Genomic DNA, 20,497 nt, shown 5'->3' with positions numbered 1-20,497 from the left:
GTAACCTAGATATTAATTAGTTTGACTGGGAAAGGATAGGGATAAGTAGTAGCTAGAGATTTTGAACTAAGAAGATACTCTTTAAGATTTGGAAACTGTTGAATTTCTGACAGTGATACCAGAAAATGTGAAATTAACTGTTTGTAGAGGAAGCCAACCTATGCAATGCTTGTATAGATGAAAACTTAGGAAATATACATGATCAATCAAGGCAACTTGATTTCTTCATAACTGAATGCTACTAAGAAGCTGTCTGCCTGCCTTATTTGATAATTAATCTAAGCTATATGCAAATGGAAAGCTGGTAGGTGGTTGCAATGTTAAAAAAAAAGAGAGTTTTCTATCTTGTTTTGAAGAACAATAACTAGATACATATATATGAGTATATATTATATATGATAAATATGTAATACTTGAAAATAATAAAATATAAATATAACAATAGTTTAAACATCTGAAAATTAGAAATATATACCATATGTAGAATACAGTTATATATATTATACTATAGCATACTGCCTAGGACTACTGGTAGAAATGAGGAATGCCTGCAAATGTACATGAGGAAACTCTTAGGATGATAATGGTGTATTTAAACTACACTGTGGTGATGGTTACAAAACCTTAAAATTTAATAAAATTCACTGAATTAACAGTTACAGTGGGTAAATTTTATGTTATAGAAATTATAAGTCAAAGTTAAAATCATCTTTAACTTTTTGAAACCAATATTTAGATTATTAATTTTAATCATTTTTATTTCTTATATGAATTTAGAGTTCTAAATGATACCCAAGCATTGCATTCTTATTTTTTTTAACTGAGGTAAAATTTATGGACAGTTCTGCTATAATGTGACACATGTGTTCCTAAAAAGCACTGTGCTATGGAAAATTGCTCAACTAAGAAGTGCAGTGCTTATGGGAAAAATGTGTTTTGGGGCATAGTACATACATACATACATACATAGTACGTACATAGTCATTTAATGATATTAGCGACATGGAGAATGATAGGAACCTAGTAAAAATGGTAGCACAGTTTTAGACATGTAAAATGGATATAAAAAGTAATATAATACTTTGATTTGAAAAAGACCTAATGTTTGTGGAAATGGACTTCAGAAGGGTTTTAGCTTATGAGTTACTTATGAAGTCGTAGGAGGTGGCTGTATTACTCTCCTAAGGCTGTGATAACAAATTACCACAAACTGGGTATCTTTAAATGACATACTTATTCTGTCACAGTTTTGGTGGCTACAAGTCTAAAATTGAGGTGTTGGTAGGTCCATGCTCTCTCTAACAGTTCTAGGGAAGAATTCTTGCTTGCCTCTTCTAATTTCTGGTGGTTGCTGGCACTCCTTGGTATTTCTTAGTTTGTAAATATGGTCACTCCGATCTCTGCTACTGTCTTCACTGAGCCTTCTTCCTTGTGTACTGTGTTTCTTTGTGTCCATATCTCCCTCTTACAAGGACATCAGGCATAGCGGAGTTAGGGCCTGCCTTAATCTAGTATGACCTCATCTTGACTTGATTACATCTGCAAAAACTATTTACAAACAGGGTCATATTTATAGGATCTACGTGAACATGGCTTTTTGAAGGACACTGGTCAACTCAGTACAATGGATTGTATGAAATTAGAAAATTGCAACAATGGATGTGAATGGGAATGGCTTGTAACACATGGTGAGCTAAGGCAGGTGGTAGATGTTTGAGGTATGTGCATTTTGTGTACTGTTTAGCTCAGTTAAATTGTGTGCTCTTTTTGGCATTCAACTAGTGTTTTTCATGGACTAAATCATGCATAAACAAATACAAAATTCTATTCCTATTATTCCCTAATATATCAATCATGTTGAAAAAAATTCATGTTATCAAAACAAGTGTTATAGAAGATCTGATTATTCAGTGAAATGAATACTTTTTTTTTAACTGACAAAAACATTTATTATGTGTAAACTAAAGTGGAGAGTTTACTATTATAATCAGAGGACCAAAATAACTGTCATTTAATGATATACATAATTATTATTGTGCATCATACTAAGTACTAAGCAGTTCAAGGAAAATGTTTATAATCAGTATTATTTTTTCTGAGATAAATCAAAAAGCACTTAAAAAACAAGAAGGTTCAAGAAGCCATCCTTGTACTGAAAACACCTTCAAGAGGCAGGTGAGGAGCAGAACGATAGTGAAATACAGAATTACCATGTGACCCACCAATTTCACTCTTAAGTACTTAACAAAATGACCTGAAAACAAGTACAAAAAATTAAATACAAATGTTCAAAGCAGAAATACTCATAACAGGTAAAAAGTGAAAGCAATTCACTGTCCATCAACTGATGAACAAACAGAATGTAGCATATCCACACAATGGAATATTATTCAGTCATAAAAGAATCCCAACTTCTATTTTAAATCAACCCAAGGATTTTTACTTCTCTAACAGATGACACTCAGCAAATTATATTTTTCCCCTTCCCATTCCCACAGCCAAACAATACTAAAGAAAGCAAATACAGTATGATTAAATGGAAGCTCCCAGGCAGCAATAAAAATTCCTATCCCATTTCTGAAGGTTAAATTAAACAGATTTCTATTCTAACAGTGGAGGATGGTCTCAAGCAGTGGAAGGAAATTGAGGGAACAATTTTGCAGTTAATAGAGAACAAACTGATCGTTACCAGAAGGGAATTGGGTGGGTGGATGGGTGAAATAGGTGATGGGGATGAAATGCATAATTCTTAATCATCCTGTTTGGTCTGCTTTGACAAATGCATAAAAATGTGTAATCCCTAACTCTCTCAAAGTATGGAACATTTTCCTTACCCCAAAATGTTTCCTTTGTGCTTTACTGGTTGTTCTTCTGATGAACCATTGCTCTCATTTCGATCCTATATTTGTTTTGCCTATTTTAGAATTTCATATAAGTGAGATTATATAATATGTACTCTTATGTATCAGGCTTCCTTTATATAGTTTATAGTATTATGTGCTTTAGGTTCATCCATGCTACTGTATGCATCACTACTTCACTGTTTTTTAAAATTGAAGTAAAATCTATGTAACATAAATCTCACCATTTTAATCATTAAAAAATGTACATTTCATGGTTTTATTGCATTCAGAGTGTTGTGCAACCATCACCACTCTCTCCTTCTGAAATATTTTTACCTCTCCCAAAAGAAATCTATCTGTTAACAGTTATTCTCTCCCCTTTCTAGTCCATGGAAACTACTAATCTGCTTTCCATCTGTATGGGTTTGCTTATTCTGGGTATTTCATAAAAAACAAATCACACAATATGTGACGTTTTGTGTCTAGTTTCATTCACTTAGTGTAATGTTTTCTAGGTTCATCCACGTTTTAGCTGTGTCACTACTTCATTCCTTTTTATGACTGAATAATATTCCATTGTGTGGATATGCTACATTCTGTTTGTTCATCAGTTGATGGACAGTGAATTGCTTTCACTTTTTACCTGTTATGAGTATTTCTGCTATGAACATTTGTATTTAATTTTTTGTACTTGTTTTCAGGTCATTTTGTTAAGTACTTAAGAGTGAAATTGGTGGGTCACATGGTAATTCTGTATTTCACTTTTTGAAGAAATGCCAGACTTTTCCAAAAACAGTTGTACCATTGACATTCCCACCAGCAATGTATGAGAATCCCAATTTCTCCACATTCTCATCAACACCAGTTTTTCTTTTTTGAAAAAGAACTGTAGGTATACTTGTGGGTTTGAAATGATGTCTCATGGGTTTTGATTTGCATTTCCCAAATGACATTGGGTATCTCATTGCTCACAGTTGTTTGTCCATTTTTTTTGAAGAAGTGTCTATTCAAATCCTTTGCCCAATTTTAAATTAGGTTGTTTGTCTTTTAGTTGTTGAGTTGTCAATTTTTTATATACTCTGGATACTAGACCCTTATGAGATATAATATTTGCAAATGTTTTTATCCCATATTGTGGATTTTCTTTCACTCTGTTGTTGATGTCCTTAGAGACATAAGATAATTTAATTTTGATTTGATGAAATCTAGTTTATCTTTTTTCTTCTTTTTTTTTTTTTTGCTTGTGTTTTGGTGTCATATCTGAGTACCTATAGCCAAATACAAGGTCATGAAGATTTATTTTTATATTTTCTTTTAAGATCTGTACAGTTTTAACCCTTACATTTAAGTGTTTTATTCATTTTGTATAAACTTGTGTTTGATATGATGTAAATGTTTTCATGTAGATATCCAGTATTCTCAGCATTTGTCGATGAGGCTATTCTTTACCCTGTTGAATGGTCTTGGTGTCTTGTCCAAAAAATCAGTTGAGCATAGATTATGGATTTGTTATTATTATTATTTTCGTTTTTATTTTAATTACCTGGCCCTCATCATGACAAGTGTACTCCTTAATCTCTATCACCTGTTTCCTCCTTCCCCCCCAACATCCACCTCCTCCCTGGTAACCATCAGTTTGTTTTCTATAGTCAAGTCTCCTTTCTTTCTTCCTCCTTCCCTTGGCTCATTTGTTTTGTTTCTTAAATTCCACATATGTGTGAAATCATATGGTATTTGTCTTTCTCTTATTTCACTTAGCAGTATATGCTCTAGCTCCATCCGTGTTGTTGCAAATGCTAAGATTTCATTCTTTTTATGGCAGAATAATAGTCCATTGTGTATATATACATCACGTCACCTTTTTCCATTCATCTATTGTTGGATACTTGGGCTGCTTCCATATCTTGGCTATTGAAGATAAGGCTGCTATAACATCAGGGTGCATGTATCCCTTTGAATTAATATTTTTGTATTTTTTGGGTAAATACCCAGTAGTGCGATTACTGGCTTATAAGGTAGTTCTATTTTTAACTTTTTGAGGAACCTCCATACTGCTTTCCACAGGGGCTGCACCAGTTTGCTTTCTCAACAGGGTACGAGGGTTCCTTTTTCTCCACATCCTCACTAACACCTGTTATTTCTTGTGTTGTTATTTGTAGCCATTTTGACAAGTGAGAAGTGATACCTCATTGTGGTTTTGATTTAAATTTCCCTGATGATAAGTGATGAGAATTCTTTCCTGTGTGTTGGCCAACTGTATGTCTTCTTTGGAGAAATGTCTGTTCATGTCTTCTGCCCATTTTTAAATTGGATTATTTGTTTTTTGGGTGTTGAGTTTGAGAAGTTCTTTATATATTTTGGATACTCACCCTCTTTCAGATATGTCATTTGCAAATATCTTCTCCCATTCTATAGGTTGCCTTTTTGTTTTGTTGATTGTTTCCTTCACTGTGCAGAAACTTTTTATTTTGATGAACTCCCAGTAGTTTACGTTTGCTTTTGTTTCCCTTGCCTCAGGGGACCTGTCTAGAAAAGATTGCTCTAGCCAACGTCAGAGAAATTACTGCCTGTGCTCTTTTCTAAGATTTTTATGATTTCAGGTGTCACATTTAGGTCTTTAATCCATTTTGAATTTATTTTTGTATATGGTGTAGGAAAGTGGTCCACTTTCATTCTTTGCATGTTGCTGTCCAGTTTTCCCAACACCATTTGTTGAAGAGATTGTCTTTTTCCTATTGGATATTTTTTCCTGCTTTGTCAAAGATTAATTGACCATATACTTGTGGATTTATTTCTGGGTTTTCTATTCTGTTGCATTGACTTATTTGTCAATTTTTGTGTCAATGCCATACTGTTTTGATTACTACAGCTTTGTAATATAACTTGAAGTTCAGAATTATGATGCCTCCTGCTTTGCTTTTCTTTTTCAAGATTGCTTTGACTATTCGGTCTTTTGTAGTTCCATACAAATTTTAGGATTGTTGTTCTAGTTCTGTGAAAAATGCTTTTGGTATTTTGTTAGGGATTGCATTAAATGTGTAGATTGCTTTGGGTGGTATAGACATTTTAACAATAATTGTTCTTCCTATCCATGAACATTGAATGTCTTTCTGTTTTTTTTGTGTCATCTTCAATTTCTTTCATCAGCATTTTGTAGTTTTCAGAGTGAAGGTCTTTCTGCTCTTTCGTTAGGTTTATTCCTAGGTATCTTATTTTTGGTGCAATTTTAAGTGGGATTGTTTTCTTAATTTGTCTTTCTGCTACTGCATTATTGGTGTTTAGAAATGCAACAGATTTTGGTAAATTGATTTTGTGTCATATGACTTTACTGAATTCATTGATCAATTCTAGCAGGTTTTTTTTTTTTTTTGGTGCAGTCTTTCGGGTTTTTTATATATAGTATCATGTCATCTGCAGAGTGAAAGTTTGACTTCTTCCTCACTGATTTGGGTGCCTTTTATTTCTTTTTGTTATGTGATTTCCATGGCTAGAACTTCCAGTATTATGTTGAATAAAAGTGGTGAGAGTGGACATCCTTGTCTTATTCTTGACCTTAAGGTGAAAGGCTCTCAGTTTTTCCCCACTGATGAAGTTAGTTGTGGGTTTTTCATAGATGCTTTTTTATTATGTTGAGATATGTTCCCTATAAACCTACTTTGTTGAGATTTTTTATCATGAACGGGTATTGTATTTTGTCAAATGCTTTTTCTGCATCTATTGAAATGGTCTTATGGTTCTCCTTTCTCTTAACTGATGTGATGTATCACATTGATTGATTTGCAAATGCTAAACCACCCTTGAAACCCAGGAATAAATCCCACTAGATTATGGTGAATGATATTTTTTAATGCAGTGTTGGGTTGGTTTGCTAGTATTTTGTTGGGGATTTTTGCATCTGTGTTCATCAGAGATATTGGCCTGTAGTTCTCGTTTTTTTGTGTTATTATTTTTTTTAATCTGGTTTTGGCATCAGGGTAATGCTGGCCTCATAGAATGAATTTGGAAATTTTCCTTCCCCTTCTATTTTTTGGGAAAGTTTGAGAATAGGTATTAACTCTTTAAATGTTTGGTAGAATTCACCTGTGAAGCCATCTGGCCCTGGACTTTTGTTTTTTGGGGTTTTTTTGATTACTGACTCAATCTCTGTGCTGGTAATTGGTCTATTCAAATTTTCTATTTCTCCTTCAGTTTTGATAGGTTATATGTGTCTGTTTCTAGGAATTTATCCATTTCTTGTAGATAGCCCAATTTTTTGGCATATAGTTTTTCATAACATTCTCCTATAATTGTTCATATTTCTGTGATGTTTGGGATCTCTCCTTTCTCATTTGTGATTTTATTTATTTATGCATTCATTTATGTATGTATGTATTTATTTATTTTAGTTTCTATATCATTTATTTCTGCTCTAACCATTACTATTTCCTTCCTTGTGCTGGTTTTAGGTTTTGTTTGTTCCTTTTCTAGCTCCTTTTGGTGTAAGGTAAGGTTATTTGAGCTTTTTCTTGCTTTTTGGCCTTTATTGCTGTAAAACTCCCTCTTAGAACTGCTTTTGCTGTGTCCCGAAGGTTTTGAACTGTTGTATTTTCATTTTCATTTGTTACCACATACTTTTTATTTCTTTTTTTATTTCCTGGTTGACTCATTGTTTGTTTAGTAACATATTATTTAACCTCCATGTATTTGTGGTCTTTCCAGATTCTTTTCTTGTGGTTGACTTCTAGTTACAGAGCATTGTGGTCAGAAAAGATCAGAAAACATGGTATGGCTTTGATCTTTTTGAATTTGTTAAGGCTTGCTTTGTGGCCTTTTTTGTGATCTATTCTGGAGCATTTCCATGTGCACTTCAAAAGAATGTGTATTCTGCTGTCTTGGGATGGAATGTTCTGAATATATCTGTTAAATCCATCTTGTCCAGTGTGTCATTTAAAGCCATTGTTTCCTTGTTGATTTTTCTGTTTAGATGATCTATCCATTGATGTAAGTGGGGTGTTAAAAGCCCCCAGTTAGGGCACCTGGGTGGCTCAGTTGGTTAAGCCACTGCCTTCGGCTCAGGTCATGATCCTGGAGTCCCGGGATCGAGTCCCGCATTGGACTCCCTGCTCAGCAGGGAGTCTTCTTCTCCCTCTGACCCTCCCCCTTCTCATGCTCTCTATCTCATTCTCTCTCTCAAATAAATAAAATCTTTAAAAAAAAAAAGCCCCCAATTATTATTATATTATTATCGATCAGTTTCTTTATGTTTGTTAACTGTTTTATGTATTTGGATGCTCCCATGTTGGGTACATAAATATTTACAATTGTTACGTCGTCTTGTTGGATTGTCCCCTTTATCATTAAAGTCCTCCCTTGTTTCTTGTTACAGTCTTTGTTTTACAGTCTCTTTTGTGCAAAATATATATTGTTACTCTGGCTTTCTTTTGACATCCATTTGCATGATAGATGTTTCTCCATCCCCTCACTTTCAATTTGGAGCCCAATATGGGACTTGATCCCAGGACTCTGGGATCATGACCTGAGCCAAAGGCAGACGCTTGACCGACTGAGCCCAGGCATCCCAAATCTGCAGGTGTCTTTAGCTCTACAATGAGTCTCTTGTAGGCAGCATATAGATGGATCTTGTTTTTTGTTTTATCCATTCTGTTGCCCTATGTCTTTTGATTGGAGCTTTTAGTCCATTTACATTTAATTATTGATAGATGTGTGTTTATTGCCATTTTATTACCTTTATTCTGGTTGTTTCTGAAGATTTTGTCTGATCCTTGTTTTTCTTTTTCTTTTTTTTTTTTTTTAAAGATTTTATTTATTTGACAGAGATAGCAAGAGCAGGAACACAAGTGGGGGGAGTGGGAGAGGGAGAACCAGGCTTCCCACCGAGCAGGGGGCCTGATGTGGGACTTGATCCCAGAACCCTGGGATCATGACCTGAGCCAAAGGCAGCCGCTTAATGACTGAGCCACCCAGGTACCCCTGATCTTGTTTTTCTTTTATGGTTTGCTGCTTTTCTTTAGTCCTATATTTGGATTTCTTTCTCTTTATTCTTTGCATAATTTTTAGTGTTTTTTTTGATTTGTGATTACCATTAGGTTTGTATACAACATCTTCTGTATATAGTAGTCTGTATTAGGTAGATGGTTGCTGAGGTTGGAACCCATTCTCATTCCTCTCCTCCCCATGTTTTAGGTATATAGTGTCACATTTTACATTCTTTTTTTTTTTTTTTTAAAGACTATTTATTTTAGAGAGAGAAAGGGTAGGGGGGAGGGGCAGAGAGACATGGAGAGACAGTCTTAAGCAGATTCTGCATTGAACATGGAGCCCAGTGCGGGGCTCAGTCCCACAACCCTGAGATCATGACCTGAGCTGAAACCAAGAGTCAGACACCTAATGACTGCGCCACCCAGGCACCCCCACATCCTTTTATTTTGTGAGTTCCTTGACTGTTTTTTTACAGAAATATTCATTTTCCTGCCTTTTTGTTTCCTGTTTTCATACTGTCATTTTGGTCTTTCCTTTCCACTCAGAGTCCCCTTTAATATTTCTTGTAGGGCTGATTTAGTGGTCACAAACTCCTTTAGTTTTTGTTAGCCTTGGAAACTCTTTCTCTCTCCTTCTGTTCTGAATGATAGCCTTGCTTGATAGAGCATTCTTGGCTGCAGGTTTCTCTCATTCAGCACTTTTTTTTTAAAGATTTTATTTATTTATTTGAGACAGAGAGAATGAGAGACAGAGAGCATGAGAGGGAGGAGGGTCAGAGGGAGAAGCAGGCTCCCTGCTGAGCAGGGAGCCCGATGCGGGACTCGATCCCGGGACTCCAGGATCATGACCCGAGCCGAAGGCAGTCGCTTAACCAACTGAGCCACCCAGGCGCCCCTCTCATTCAGCACTTTGCATGTATAACAGCGCTCCTTTCTGGCTTGGAAAGTTTCTGCTGTAAAATCTGCTCATAGCCTTATGGGGTTTCCTTTTTATGTAACTGTTTTCTTTTGTCTTGCTGCTTTTAATATTTTTCTTTATCACTATATTTTGCCATTTTAATTACAATATGTCTTGGTGTGGATCTGCTTTTGTGATTTTTTTTGGGGTGGGGTTCCGTGTGCCTCCTGGATCTGTATATCTGTTTTATTCCCAGATTAGGGAAGTTTTCAGCTATTAATTTTTCAAATAAATTCTCTGTTCGCTTTTCTGTCTTTTCTTCTTCTGGGACCCTAAAATATGAATGTTACTTTGTTTGATGGAGTCACTGAGTTCCCTAAGTCTGTTCTCATTGTGCATAGTTCTTTTTTCTCTGGATTACTTTTGCCTTTTTTTTTTAAGATTTTTTTTTTATTTATTCATTTGAGACAGAGATAGAGAGAGAGCATGAGCAGGGGGAGGTGCAGAGGAGAGGCAGAAGCAGTCTCTCTGCTGAGCAGGCAGACCGATGTGGGACTTGATCCCAGGACCCTGCTATCATGACCTGAGCCGAAGGCTTAACCATCTGAGCCACCCAGGTGCCCCTCTCTTGATTACTTTTAATTACTCTGTCTTCTAGGCCATTAATTTGTTCCTCTACTTCTTCCAGCCTGCTCTTCATTCTATCAAGCATGTTTCCTATTTTGTTTATTGAGCCTTTTATCTCTACTCTGTTGTTCTTTATCTCTGTGTTAATGGTCACACTGATGTCCCCCACTCTTTCCTCAAGTACACTGAGTATCCCTATGATCATTGCTTGAAATTCTCCATCAGGCATCTTACTTATATCTGTTTCAGTTAGGTCTCTGGCTGTGGTCTTGCCCTGTTCTTTCATCTGTCTTCTCTTTTATCTAAGTCTCTGTGCCTGTTTCGCAGCGTTAGGAGTCAGCTATGTCTCCTGTTCTTGAGGGTAGTGGCTTTGTGAAGAAGAGGACCCGTAGTGCCCTGTAGTATAGTGTCCCCTGTTCCCCTCCCCCCCCCCGCCCCAGGGCCTGGGCTTCTGTGAGTGTCTCCAGTGTGTGCTGTGTGTGCTCTGCTTTTGTGTCCTAGCTGCTTTATCCTTCAGACCAATAATCTGAAGAGGCTCTCTTTGCCTATTGTGGGCAGTGTTTGGTCTCTGGCCTGACTGTGGTGCATTTTAACTAGGTGTGCTCTGGTCTGCTTTGTGCAATGAGACCTGTTGCCACCAGCAATGGAACAGGCTTTGCAAAAGTCCCCAGGAGGGAGACATGTGTTGGCAGGAATTTGGGCCCATCTTCTGAGAGAGAGGTCCTGCTGTGCTGGGACTGAAGCAGGCTTGACGGGAAGAGCTGTTTTCTCTAGTGTGCAGTGGGGTGGGGCTTATGTAAGCAAGTTAAGTTGGGAGTGTTGGTGCTATGCTGGTTTCTGCAGCTGGCTTTGTGTTTATGCTGAGGGATGGAGGAAGGAAATAGTGCTGGCCAGTTCCTTTGTTCTCAGAGGGGTTTCTGCATGAAAGCTGCCTCTCTGGGACATGCTCAGAGATGAGCAACTAACCTCCGCACTGTGTAACCCAGGCACTGTTCAGATGGCTGTTTCTATGGTATATGTCTGTGGCTGTTTTCCTTCCTTGTTCTCCTCCAGTGTCCTCTGAGCTCTCCCAGAGCCGAGCATGCTGACCTTTAAATCTCCAGGCTTTAAGCTCCGTTGCAAGAGCTCATGAAATTTGGGCCCTCTTGCTTTCCAAACTGGTTGCTGTGGGGATTCATTTTCCCCATGCACTCCCCTATGTACTCCCCTATGTGCTAGTCTGTCTGTTGCCCTTCTCTGCGACCATGGCTCCCTTCCCACCATAGTGGCTATGATATGTTTTTTTCCTAAGCTGCATCTTCACACTTCCTACCTTCTTTGAAGTGGCCTCTTCTCTACCTTTAATTGTGGAGTTTGTTCTGCCAGTCTTCATATCAATTTCTGGGGTATTTAGGATGATTTGATAGTTATCTAGTTCTGTTCATGGAACGAGGCAAGCCTAAGGTCCTCCTACTCTGCCACAATCTTCCCCTCCCTATGGGTTTATTTTTGAATTCTTAATTTTATTCCATTAATTTGTGTATTTATTCTTATGCCAGTATGCTATTGCTTTGATTACATTAGCTTTATAATAAGTTTTGAAATCCGGAATTGTGAATCCTTTAACTTTGTTCTCCCTTTTTGAGATTGTTTTGGTTTTTCAGGATCTTTTGCAGTTCCAGATGATTTTAGGATTAGCTTTAACATTTCTGCAAAACTTCAGTTAGAATTTTGATAAAAGATTGTTTTGAATTTCTTGAGCACCATGGGTATTACTGCCCTCTTAACAAAATTAAGTCTTCCAGTTCATTAACTCAGATTATCTTTTTATTTATTTAGGTCTTGTCAAATTTCTTTCAACAATGTTTTGTTGTTTCCAGTGTGCAAGTCTCGAACCCCCTTTGTGAAGATTATTCCTAAGTATTTTATTCTTTAATCTTGTAAATGGAATTTTTCTTAATCTCACCTTGGATTGTTAACTTCTAGTATGTAGAAATACAAATTATCATTAGAACTCAAATTAATGGGCATTTTCTAGTACCCTGGCATATGGCTGATATATACTTAAGATCATGGGAGAATTCCGTCACACACTATTAGCAACCTGCCACCTTAACTGGGGTGTTCTGCACATTTATTTTGAGGAGTGAAATGGGAAATACATTTTACATATAAAATCATACTTTATTATCAAACTGTACAAATGATGTTGATTTGACATATTTCATGAGGAATGTGTCAAACTATTCAAAAGACTGTGGACACATATTTGCATGCATCTACCAAAACCAATGAAGGGTGAAAAATTCAGACAATCAAATGGAGTTTTACATCAAATAAGGTTTTTTTTTCTTCACTGAATTACTTAAATTTTTCATTTTTCAACAAAGTCATTGGTAAGTTTTGCAAAAGTAACACTTCAAAAGATATTTGTTTGATATTTCAGTGGTAGATTAGAATATAAAGAGTTCTTATATAAGGAAAACATCAAAATCATTTCTAAAGGAATGTTTTGGAAATTTACCTAAAAGAAGCATTTTCCATTTGTTATATGTAATTCAGGCATATAACTCTCAGAGAAAAATGAGAGCAATCAGGAAAAAATCCCTTTAAAATGCTATAATTTCAGTTTTTCTCAAATTACTTTTTAAACACATACTTTTGCAACAAAAAATTTCAACACTGCTGAATTTAAAATAGCCTATGAAATGTATATCTTCTCCCATGACAATTTTGTAGAACACCATTATTAATACATGTTGCTCAAGTGAGAGTTTAAAAAGCAAGACAAAACAAAACAATAAAAACATTCCTATGCAATGTCTTATTGCAGGATTTTTTTATACTAAAAAATTAATTTAAAGTTACATTATGTGACTTTTAGATTTAAATGTAGAATATTATGCTTTGTAGTAAATATATTCTCTTTTAAATGTCATATATATTTTTTGTTATTATATTTCTGTAAAGTAACTGTATTGCAACCAAAAGAATTTATCTTTGTCTTGATTATTCACCATAAAACAGGACCCACACAGCCAAGATATATGCTTAAGGTTATTTAATAACTGTTAAGGAGACAATTTTGATACATAAATCTGGAATGCCATCTATCAACCTAATGAAAAGAAATATTATTATCTTGCATTTTCTTTTTCTGTTATTGATTTGTGGTTCCCCAAGACCATTTTAAAAATGATCAGTGTAGTCCTTATCTGTCATGGAAACAAATTCATTCCTTGGGTGGCTGAGCAACATGAGGGGAAATAAATTTCTCAGAAATGTATCCCCTGAAGGTTGCTATCCATTATTGTTACAGGTTTGCAATGGAAATGGCTTTATTGCTACATAAAGAATATGATAAAATTTAAAGCTTGTGAAAGATGATTAGAAAACAAATATAATACATATTTATATCACCACCTGTGATACATTTATTTATTTACACAATATTTTGAGCATATTAGAACAAACGGAACAACTCAAATCTGAATGTTAATCCAAAGAGTAATAAAAATGAAAAATGAATGCCTGCAAGGAATTGGGAATTAAAATATTCTCACATTTCCAACGTTAGAACTCAATGTTTTCTGCTTAGATGGCAAGCATGAGCTCTATAGATCAGATTTCATCATATCAGTGTTTCATTTAACTTTACTTCTTGGACATTGCACCTAGTCTGAACTTTAGTAAGAGTTAGAGAGATTATGCCACTAGAAAAATAAAGCAGAAGTTAATGGAATTAATCCTATCACGTGACTGTAGCTGTGTTATCTCTGCCCACTCTTACACAAGCTGGAAAGAGCCACATCACATAACTTGGAATATGTTATTTTTATTATTTTAAAATGTCTTTTTGTTTATAGGTCTATACACAGGTAAACACATATATTTACTTAAAATAATAATATATATTTTGACCTGTGTGTGGATATATTGGCAAGGATACTAAAGTTTCCATATTTTTATAAAAGCAAATAACTGGAATACCTTTAGTGTTCTACTAACTGTACTAATTATCATTCTCTGTGGAGACTGAGATTTTGCATAATTTTAAGTTGCTCTTATGTATAATATTTAAAGTTTTTTTCCCCGATGGCTTCGTTTTCCTTTTGTGATTAAAATTAGCAAAGCTCAGTAATTGGGTTTATTATACTTATTACCTACCTTTTTTGGTAAAATCTTGTTTTCTTGAAAGCATGATTCTTACAAGTATGCAGATAGAAAGTTTCATTAGGGGCGCCTGGGTGGCTCAGTCGGTTAAGCGGCTGCCTTCGGCTCAGGTCATGATCCCAGCGTCCTGGGATCGAGTCCCGCATCGGGCTCCCCGCTCTGCAGGGAGCCTGCTTCTCCCTCTCCCTCTGCCTACTTGTGTTCTCTCTCTATCTCTCTGTCAAATAAATAAATAAAATCTTTAAAAAAAAAAAAAAGAAAGTTTCATTAGAATAAACAAAGTGAAGAAAATAATATAGTATTACAAAGTTTACTGTAGTAATCGATAAATGCAGTTCTTCACATTAGCATTCAGGTTTCTAAACTCAGATGTAAATCTATATTTGATATCTTGGTGCCAAAGTAGCTAACACTTGAATTTTCTTTTAGATCAATCTGATGTATCAAGTTTAAGAATTCTCCATTAAGGATTAATGCAGTAAAAATATGGCTATTCTAAGTCCTTGTATCTTTTTAATATCTAGTTTCAGTGATCCATTGAAAAGCCAACACCTTTAAACTGAGAGGAAACACGCTGTATTGTAAGGTCTAAAATTCCAAGTGCTACTTGGACATCTTTGAACCTCACAGGGCCCCAAAAGCCTAACGATGAGCTCCCCTGCTCTTGCCAAATACATGTTCCCGGTATTCCCTCCCCAGTAGGAACAGCTCCTCACTTGGCTAGCTCCTCTACCAGCCAGATCAGCTGTGCTCTACCTGGTCCTCAACCTAACTTTTCCAGCCTGTGGAATTATTCAAACAAATCAATCACGTCCTCCCAAAGGAACCAAGAGACACCTCATCCTCTTATTAGTCCAGAGCCTGCTTCCACATCCCTGTTCAGTCTGTTCCCAAGTGCAAATACCATGTGGCCTTGCGTGGCATGCAGTGTCCTTCTCCCCTAGGCTGTGGATATAGTTGACCGATGAATGGCTGTCAAGTCTGTCTGGCCAGTTTTGGATTTTGTGTTTGGCTATCTGATACTATTTAGTGCCCGAGATCCCTCCCTCACCATTACAGTGAATAGGAGGTGATCACAACACACATATATGTGATGAAAAGGAATAGTTTATTAAATTGTTTTTTTTTTAAATATCTTTATGAGTTTTAAATGTCTTTAATATAAATGAAAACTTTGCTGTTGTTTTATTGTTGTTGTTCTGTGCCATTCAAATGGAATAACGTAATTTTAGCTTATATTATAAAATATTATTTCTAGAAGAATATAAAATGGATTTTAGCAAAGTGGGATGATTGGCTTTTTTGAATAATAACCTATCAACTTACGTTTATTTAACTCAGCAATAAAAAGCTCTTAGACACGAGTAATGAATGGTGTTCTTGCTTCATACATTATTTCTAAATTTATCTAACATGGTAGCAGTAATGTATGAGAATTGTATTTATGTTGCTAGATCTGTGTGTGGTCATTATTGTTGACTGGATTCCATATAATTTGTAGGGCCTACCAGAATCACCTTAACCTTTTCTGATTTAATTATAGGCGTTCAAAATTTAATAGGACATTGTGTATTCCCTGAATTTTAAGAAATAGTTTCCATACCTGACAGTAAATGCCACTATTAGCCAATTAAATGGTGAAAACAGGGCCATCTAAAGCACACACATTCACACATAGACACATTTGCACACATTTTTGCTAAAATAGGGTTGCAAAATACTGGCTTCGTAGGGGTAATATTTTGGGTTTCTCCATAACTATCAAGTCACTAATTCTACTCCTCTGTTTACTTTTAAAACGTTAATCTTGGGCGCCTGGGTGGCTCAGTTGGTTAAGCGACTGCCTTCGGCTCAGGTCATGATCCTGGAGTCCTGGATCGAGTCCTGGATTGAGTCCCGCATCGGACTCCCTGCTCGGCGGGGAGTCTGCTTCTCCCTCTGACCCTCCCCCCTCTCATGTGCTCTCTCTCATTCTCTCTCAAATAAATAAATAAAATCTTTAAAAAAAAAAAAACCAAAACGTTAATCTTAACATGGGCTTGGAAAAAACCTACATAATTTTTCTATACCTAAATCAACCTATACCTTTAAAAATTAATCAAAATTAATAATTACCGTATTTTAGACAGAGTATTTTTATATACCCTGATTTACTCTAAAAAAAATGGAAAATTTGCATTAAAATCCTTTCTCCAAAAGGTATCTTCAGTGTTATAATCTAAGGGTACATTGGTTTGTAATTGCTGCTGAATAACCAGCACTGAGCAAAGACGTATTAAATGGCATCACATGTTAGAGAGGCATGTAGCATAATTGCCTAAAACTCAGAATATCTGGTTCTGTAACTAATTTTCTTCCTAACCATTTATATTTCTCAGGTGTAAAATTAAGTAATCTCAAATTCCTATTCAAATCTAGAATATTGTTACTCAACATGTTTGGAAGCTATGATAGAAAGCCCTGGGTTGATTTTCTTTTTACAGAGGTTTATTGGAAAAAGATTCTGAGCACCTGAGCTATGCTCAACAAATTGTGAAATCCTTTATAAAATATTAATCTGAACTTGGTAATATGCAACTTATTTTTGTCAAACAGAAGGCACTGTTATCATTGAACACTAAGTTCTATTCAATTGATGGGATGTATTTGCCTTCGAAGGACATATGCAGTAAGATATTTTGATGACTAAGGAAGTAAATACACAAATGTATAAATTAATCATTATGGATTTGCCATTTTTAATTTTTTATGTTCAATTTTATAAAAAATACACATTTGTAGGCTTTTTGAATACTGTATAGCAGCAAATCCAAAACAAATGATAGACTTGTACTGGGAGATGTTAAATATAAGTTGAGGGAAGATCAGTTATTCAAATGAATAAATGATTGCACATTTATAGATAATAGATTCTTGTGATATTTTAACAGCTTTACAATCTTGGAGCTCATTTTATTAATTATACTTTGTGAAGTATTAACACATCTCAAATGTATGTATGTTAATTTCATAAAAACAGAAAAATTTTAACCTGATTGTGTGAAATTCATTGACAGAGTTGTGTTTAATATTTCTTGTTTCTTAGACTTTTGCAGACAAAGCCTTAATTGTTTTAAGAGTAAGCACCTGAATTTTCCCACACATATGAAACATTGGGAATGGGCTGTAAAAGTTAGCTAGAGAATGTTTAGTTTTTTTCTGACTTAGAAGTGAGGAGAGCCCAAAGACAATTTCATCAAAACCTTCAAACAAACAACTGCTCTCAGTGGAGAGTACCAGAAGGCATTTGTATAGCTAAAGGAAAAAAGACTATAGCAGACATTAAATCTAAAAGTGGTGAAAACTGCAAATTATTTGGCATATCTGTTTCTGACACAAATAGTTAATTTCCTTTTATCTATTATAGTAAAAGTGCTTTCTTTAATCTTTTTAAGTCTCCCTTAAGAATATTAAACTATGAGCCAGAAGAGTCATGTTCAAGGTCTCACAGTAGCATTCTGACTCTGAGCAATTCCCCCAGACTCTTTTAGCTTCAGTTTTATTTTCTAGTATTAGGATAAAGTAATCATAATAATAATTGTTCTTTTGGGGGTTATTGTGAGATCAAATAATTATTTGCTTGAAAGTACATTGTAAATCTAAGCACTATGCCAGTATTAATAATTAGTTTAGAACTACACCTTATAATGCTAATGAGTTTTGATCAGGTTGGGCAAATGAGTGGGCAAAAGATAAGATAGGCTAATCATGTCTGTGGAAGTGGGAGAACAATGCTACCATACTCAGGACTATACATTTAGTGAAGAAATGTGTTCCCTCTTTCAGCACAGAACTTTAATTGAACCTCAAGCTGTATGGCCCTTAAAGAATTTTAAGAAAAAAGAATCTTTCACAAAGCAATGCTTATTCTTGAATGATCTTCCTCTTGAAGTCATTGGGGCCAAAGAGTGTGTTTTCCGCACAAGTCAATTACAGCTTTTATTTTCCCATATTTGCTTTCTGGCTTTAGTACTTCATGATTGTATAAACTTCAGTAGGTTAATTCAGTCTCTAAACTTCAGCTTCTCCTGTATGGATAGTAATGCCAACTGCCACTTAAGTTGAAAGAACAGAACTCAATAGGGCACAGTCATTAAGCATTTTTATTTTCTTCCCACATCCATTGAAGACCTTGGTGAATTAGTTGTTGGTCTCTCCTACCTTGAAATCTCAAAGTCCCATGACTTTGTAGTCACTCTCTGATTAAACAAACAAACAAGTCCTGAGGGCATTTCTAGTCAAAAAAATATTTGCTCTCATTTCATTAAAATGTTGGTGCACTTAAACAGTCCAAATTCCAACCTTAACTTGAGGTTAAAACACCTGTCCTCTCAGACCTTGAATATATTGCAGGGTGAAAACCAATGATAGGGAAGGCAGGTATGGTCAGCTTCTTGATTTACTGTTCTGCTAATTTTCCTCTTCTTCCTATCCTGCAACATTTAATCTCCTCACTTGTTAGTTTGCTTCTGGCTCCTCCAGTATTAGGGTGGGTCCAGGGAGAGAGGAGATGTGATGCCTTCTAGAAATGAAATGGCATTTGTGTTTTCTAAGCTTGGTAGATGTTGAATGTTAATTCTTGCCTTGGGTATTTTGGCTTCTCAGAGGTTCCCTCCCTATGAACCTCTAATTGTACTCCCTCTTTGAGCTCCTGGTTATCCTCTTCTACTTGACCTGTCTTATCCTTGTTCATGGCTTTATTTTTCTCCAAAGTACTTTTCACAGTTTGACATATTTATTTGTTTATTGTCTGTCTTCCCTCAATAGAATATAAGATTTTAGAAGGCAGAGATTACCTGTTTTATTTATTATTGTATCTCCTGTGCCTAAAAATAGGTAGTAGACATTCAGTAAATATTTTTTTGGAGGAATGAGCGAATAAATGAACGTTTGGAGGGAGATCCTCTATAATGGAGTTTCGTTGAGTCTTTATTTGCTGTGATCCAAAAATAAGCTCTTGTTGGCTCCTGTCAAAATATCCACAGTTAGTTCCCCTGAAACACTGCAGTTGACAAGTGAAAGTGCAGCTACTTCCCAAATCATCCTTCTGTACTCTTGGGGACAACTAAATAACCACAAACTCCTATATTTGGACCTTTTTAGAGATCAGTCTGGCACTGTCTCAATATCTCCTGAGGGACAAAGTCAAGTACTTTGAGTCTTAAAGTACCCTCTACCTGTCTTAAAATGAGGAGTATTTCTTTTTGCACATGGATTCCATACCTCTTTACCACCTCCAGAGAAATTCTCTCCAAAACTCCTCTCTGTCAATATTACTGACTTAGATGTTGAGCTAAGATTTGCAGAACTATATGGCAGACACTCCTTTGCATGCTCTGTGTAGGTCAAGCAGTTTGCTTCAGACCTATAGCTTTGCTCTTTTGCCATCAGGGCTTTAGTCAAATTTGAGATGAGTAGTTCTATTTTGGAATCCTATTACATCTGCCTTGAAAAGCTGTTGTAAATATGTAATGAGATCAGGTAAATCAATCATTTAACAAAATGTGTAACATAAAACAAATATTTTTTTCTGCATTGTCTTCCCTAAAGTCATTTCTTGCTTTTCCTACTAAAATAATAGGTAGAATCCTAGCCCATAATTAACATTTCTTTGGAAATTTTAAGCACAGAAAAAAGGAAAAGGGCTAATAAATCTCCTTGAAAATCTGAAGGAAAAAAATGTATACAAGAAAAAAAGCCCAAAGTCATTATGAATATGTTACATATAAGTTAGAGTTACAGTATTTATTTTTTCCTGACAGAAGTATATCATCTCCTGTTGCTAATTTTTAAATTTCACTTTAGAGGTGCAACCTAAGCAATTTTAAATTGTCAGAGACACATAAATTACTGACTTACTTTAGCAGCAAGGGCTATTTTCTGGTATCCAGTGATTAGACCTGAAATACATTTTATAGCAAAGTATGAGATTAAATAGTTTCACCTCTAAATGTGGTATG

The sequence above is a fragment of the Leptonychotes weddellii genome, chromosome 12, assembly GCF_054177405.1.
Source record: "Leptonychotes weddellii isolate Sample4059 chromosome 12, ASM5417740v2, whole genome shotgun sequence".
NCBI lineage: Eukaryota > Metazoa > Chordata > Mammalia > Carnivora > Phocidae > Leptonychotes > Leptonychotes weddellii.
This window is presented reverse-complemented; position numbering follows the sequence as displayed.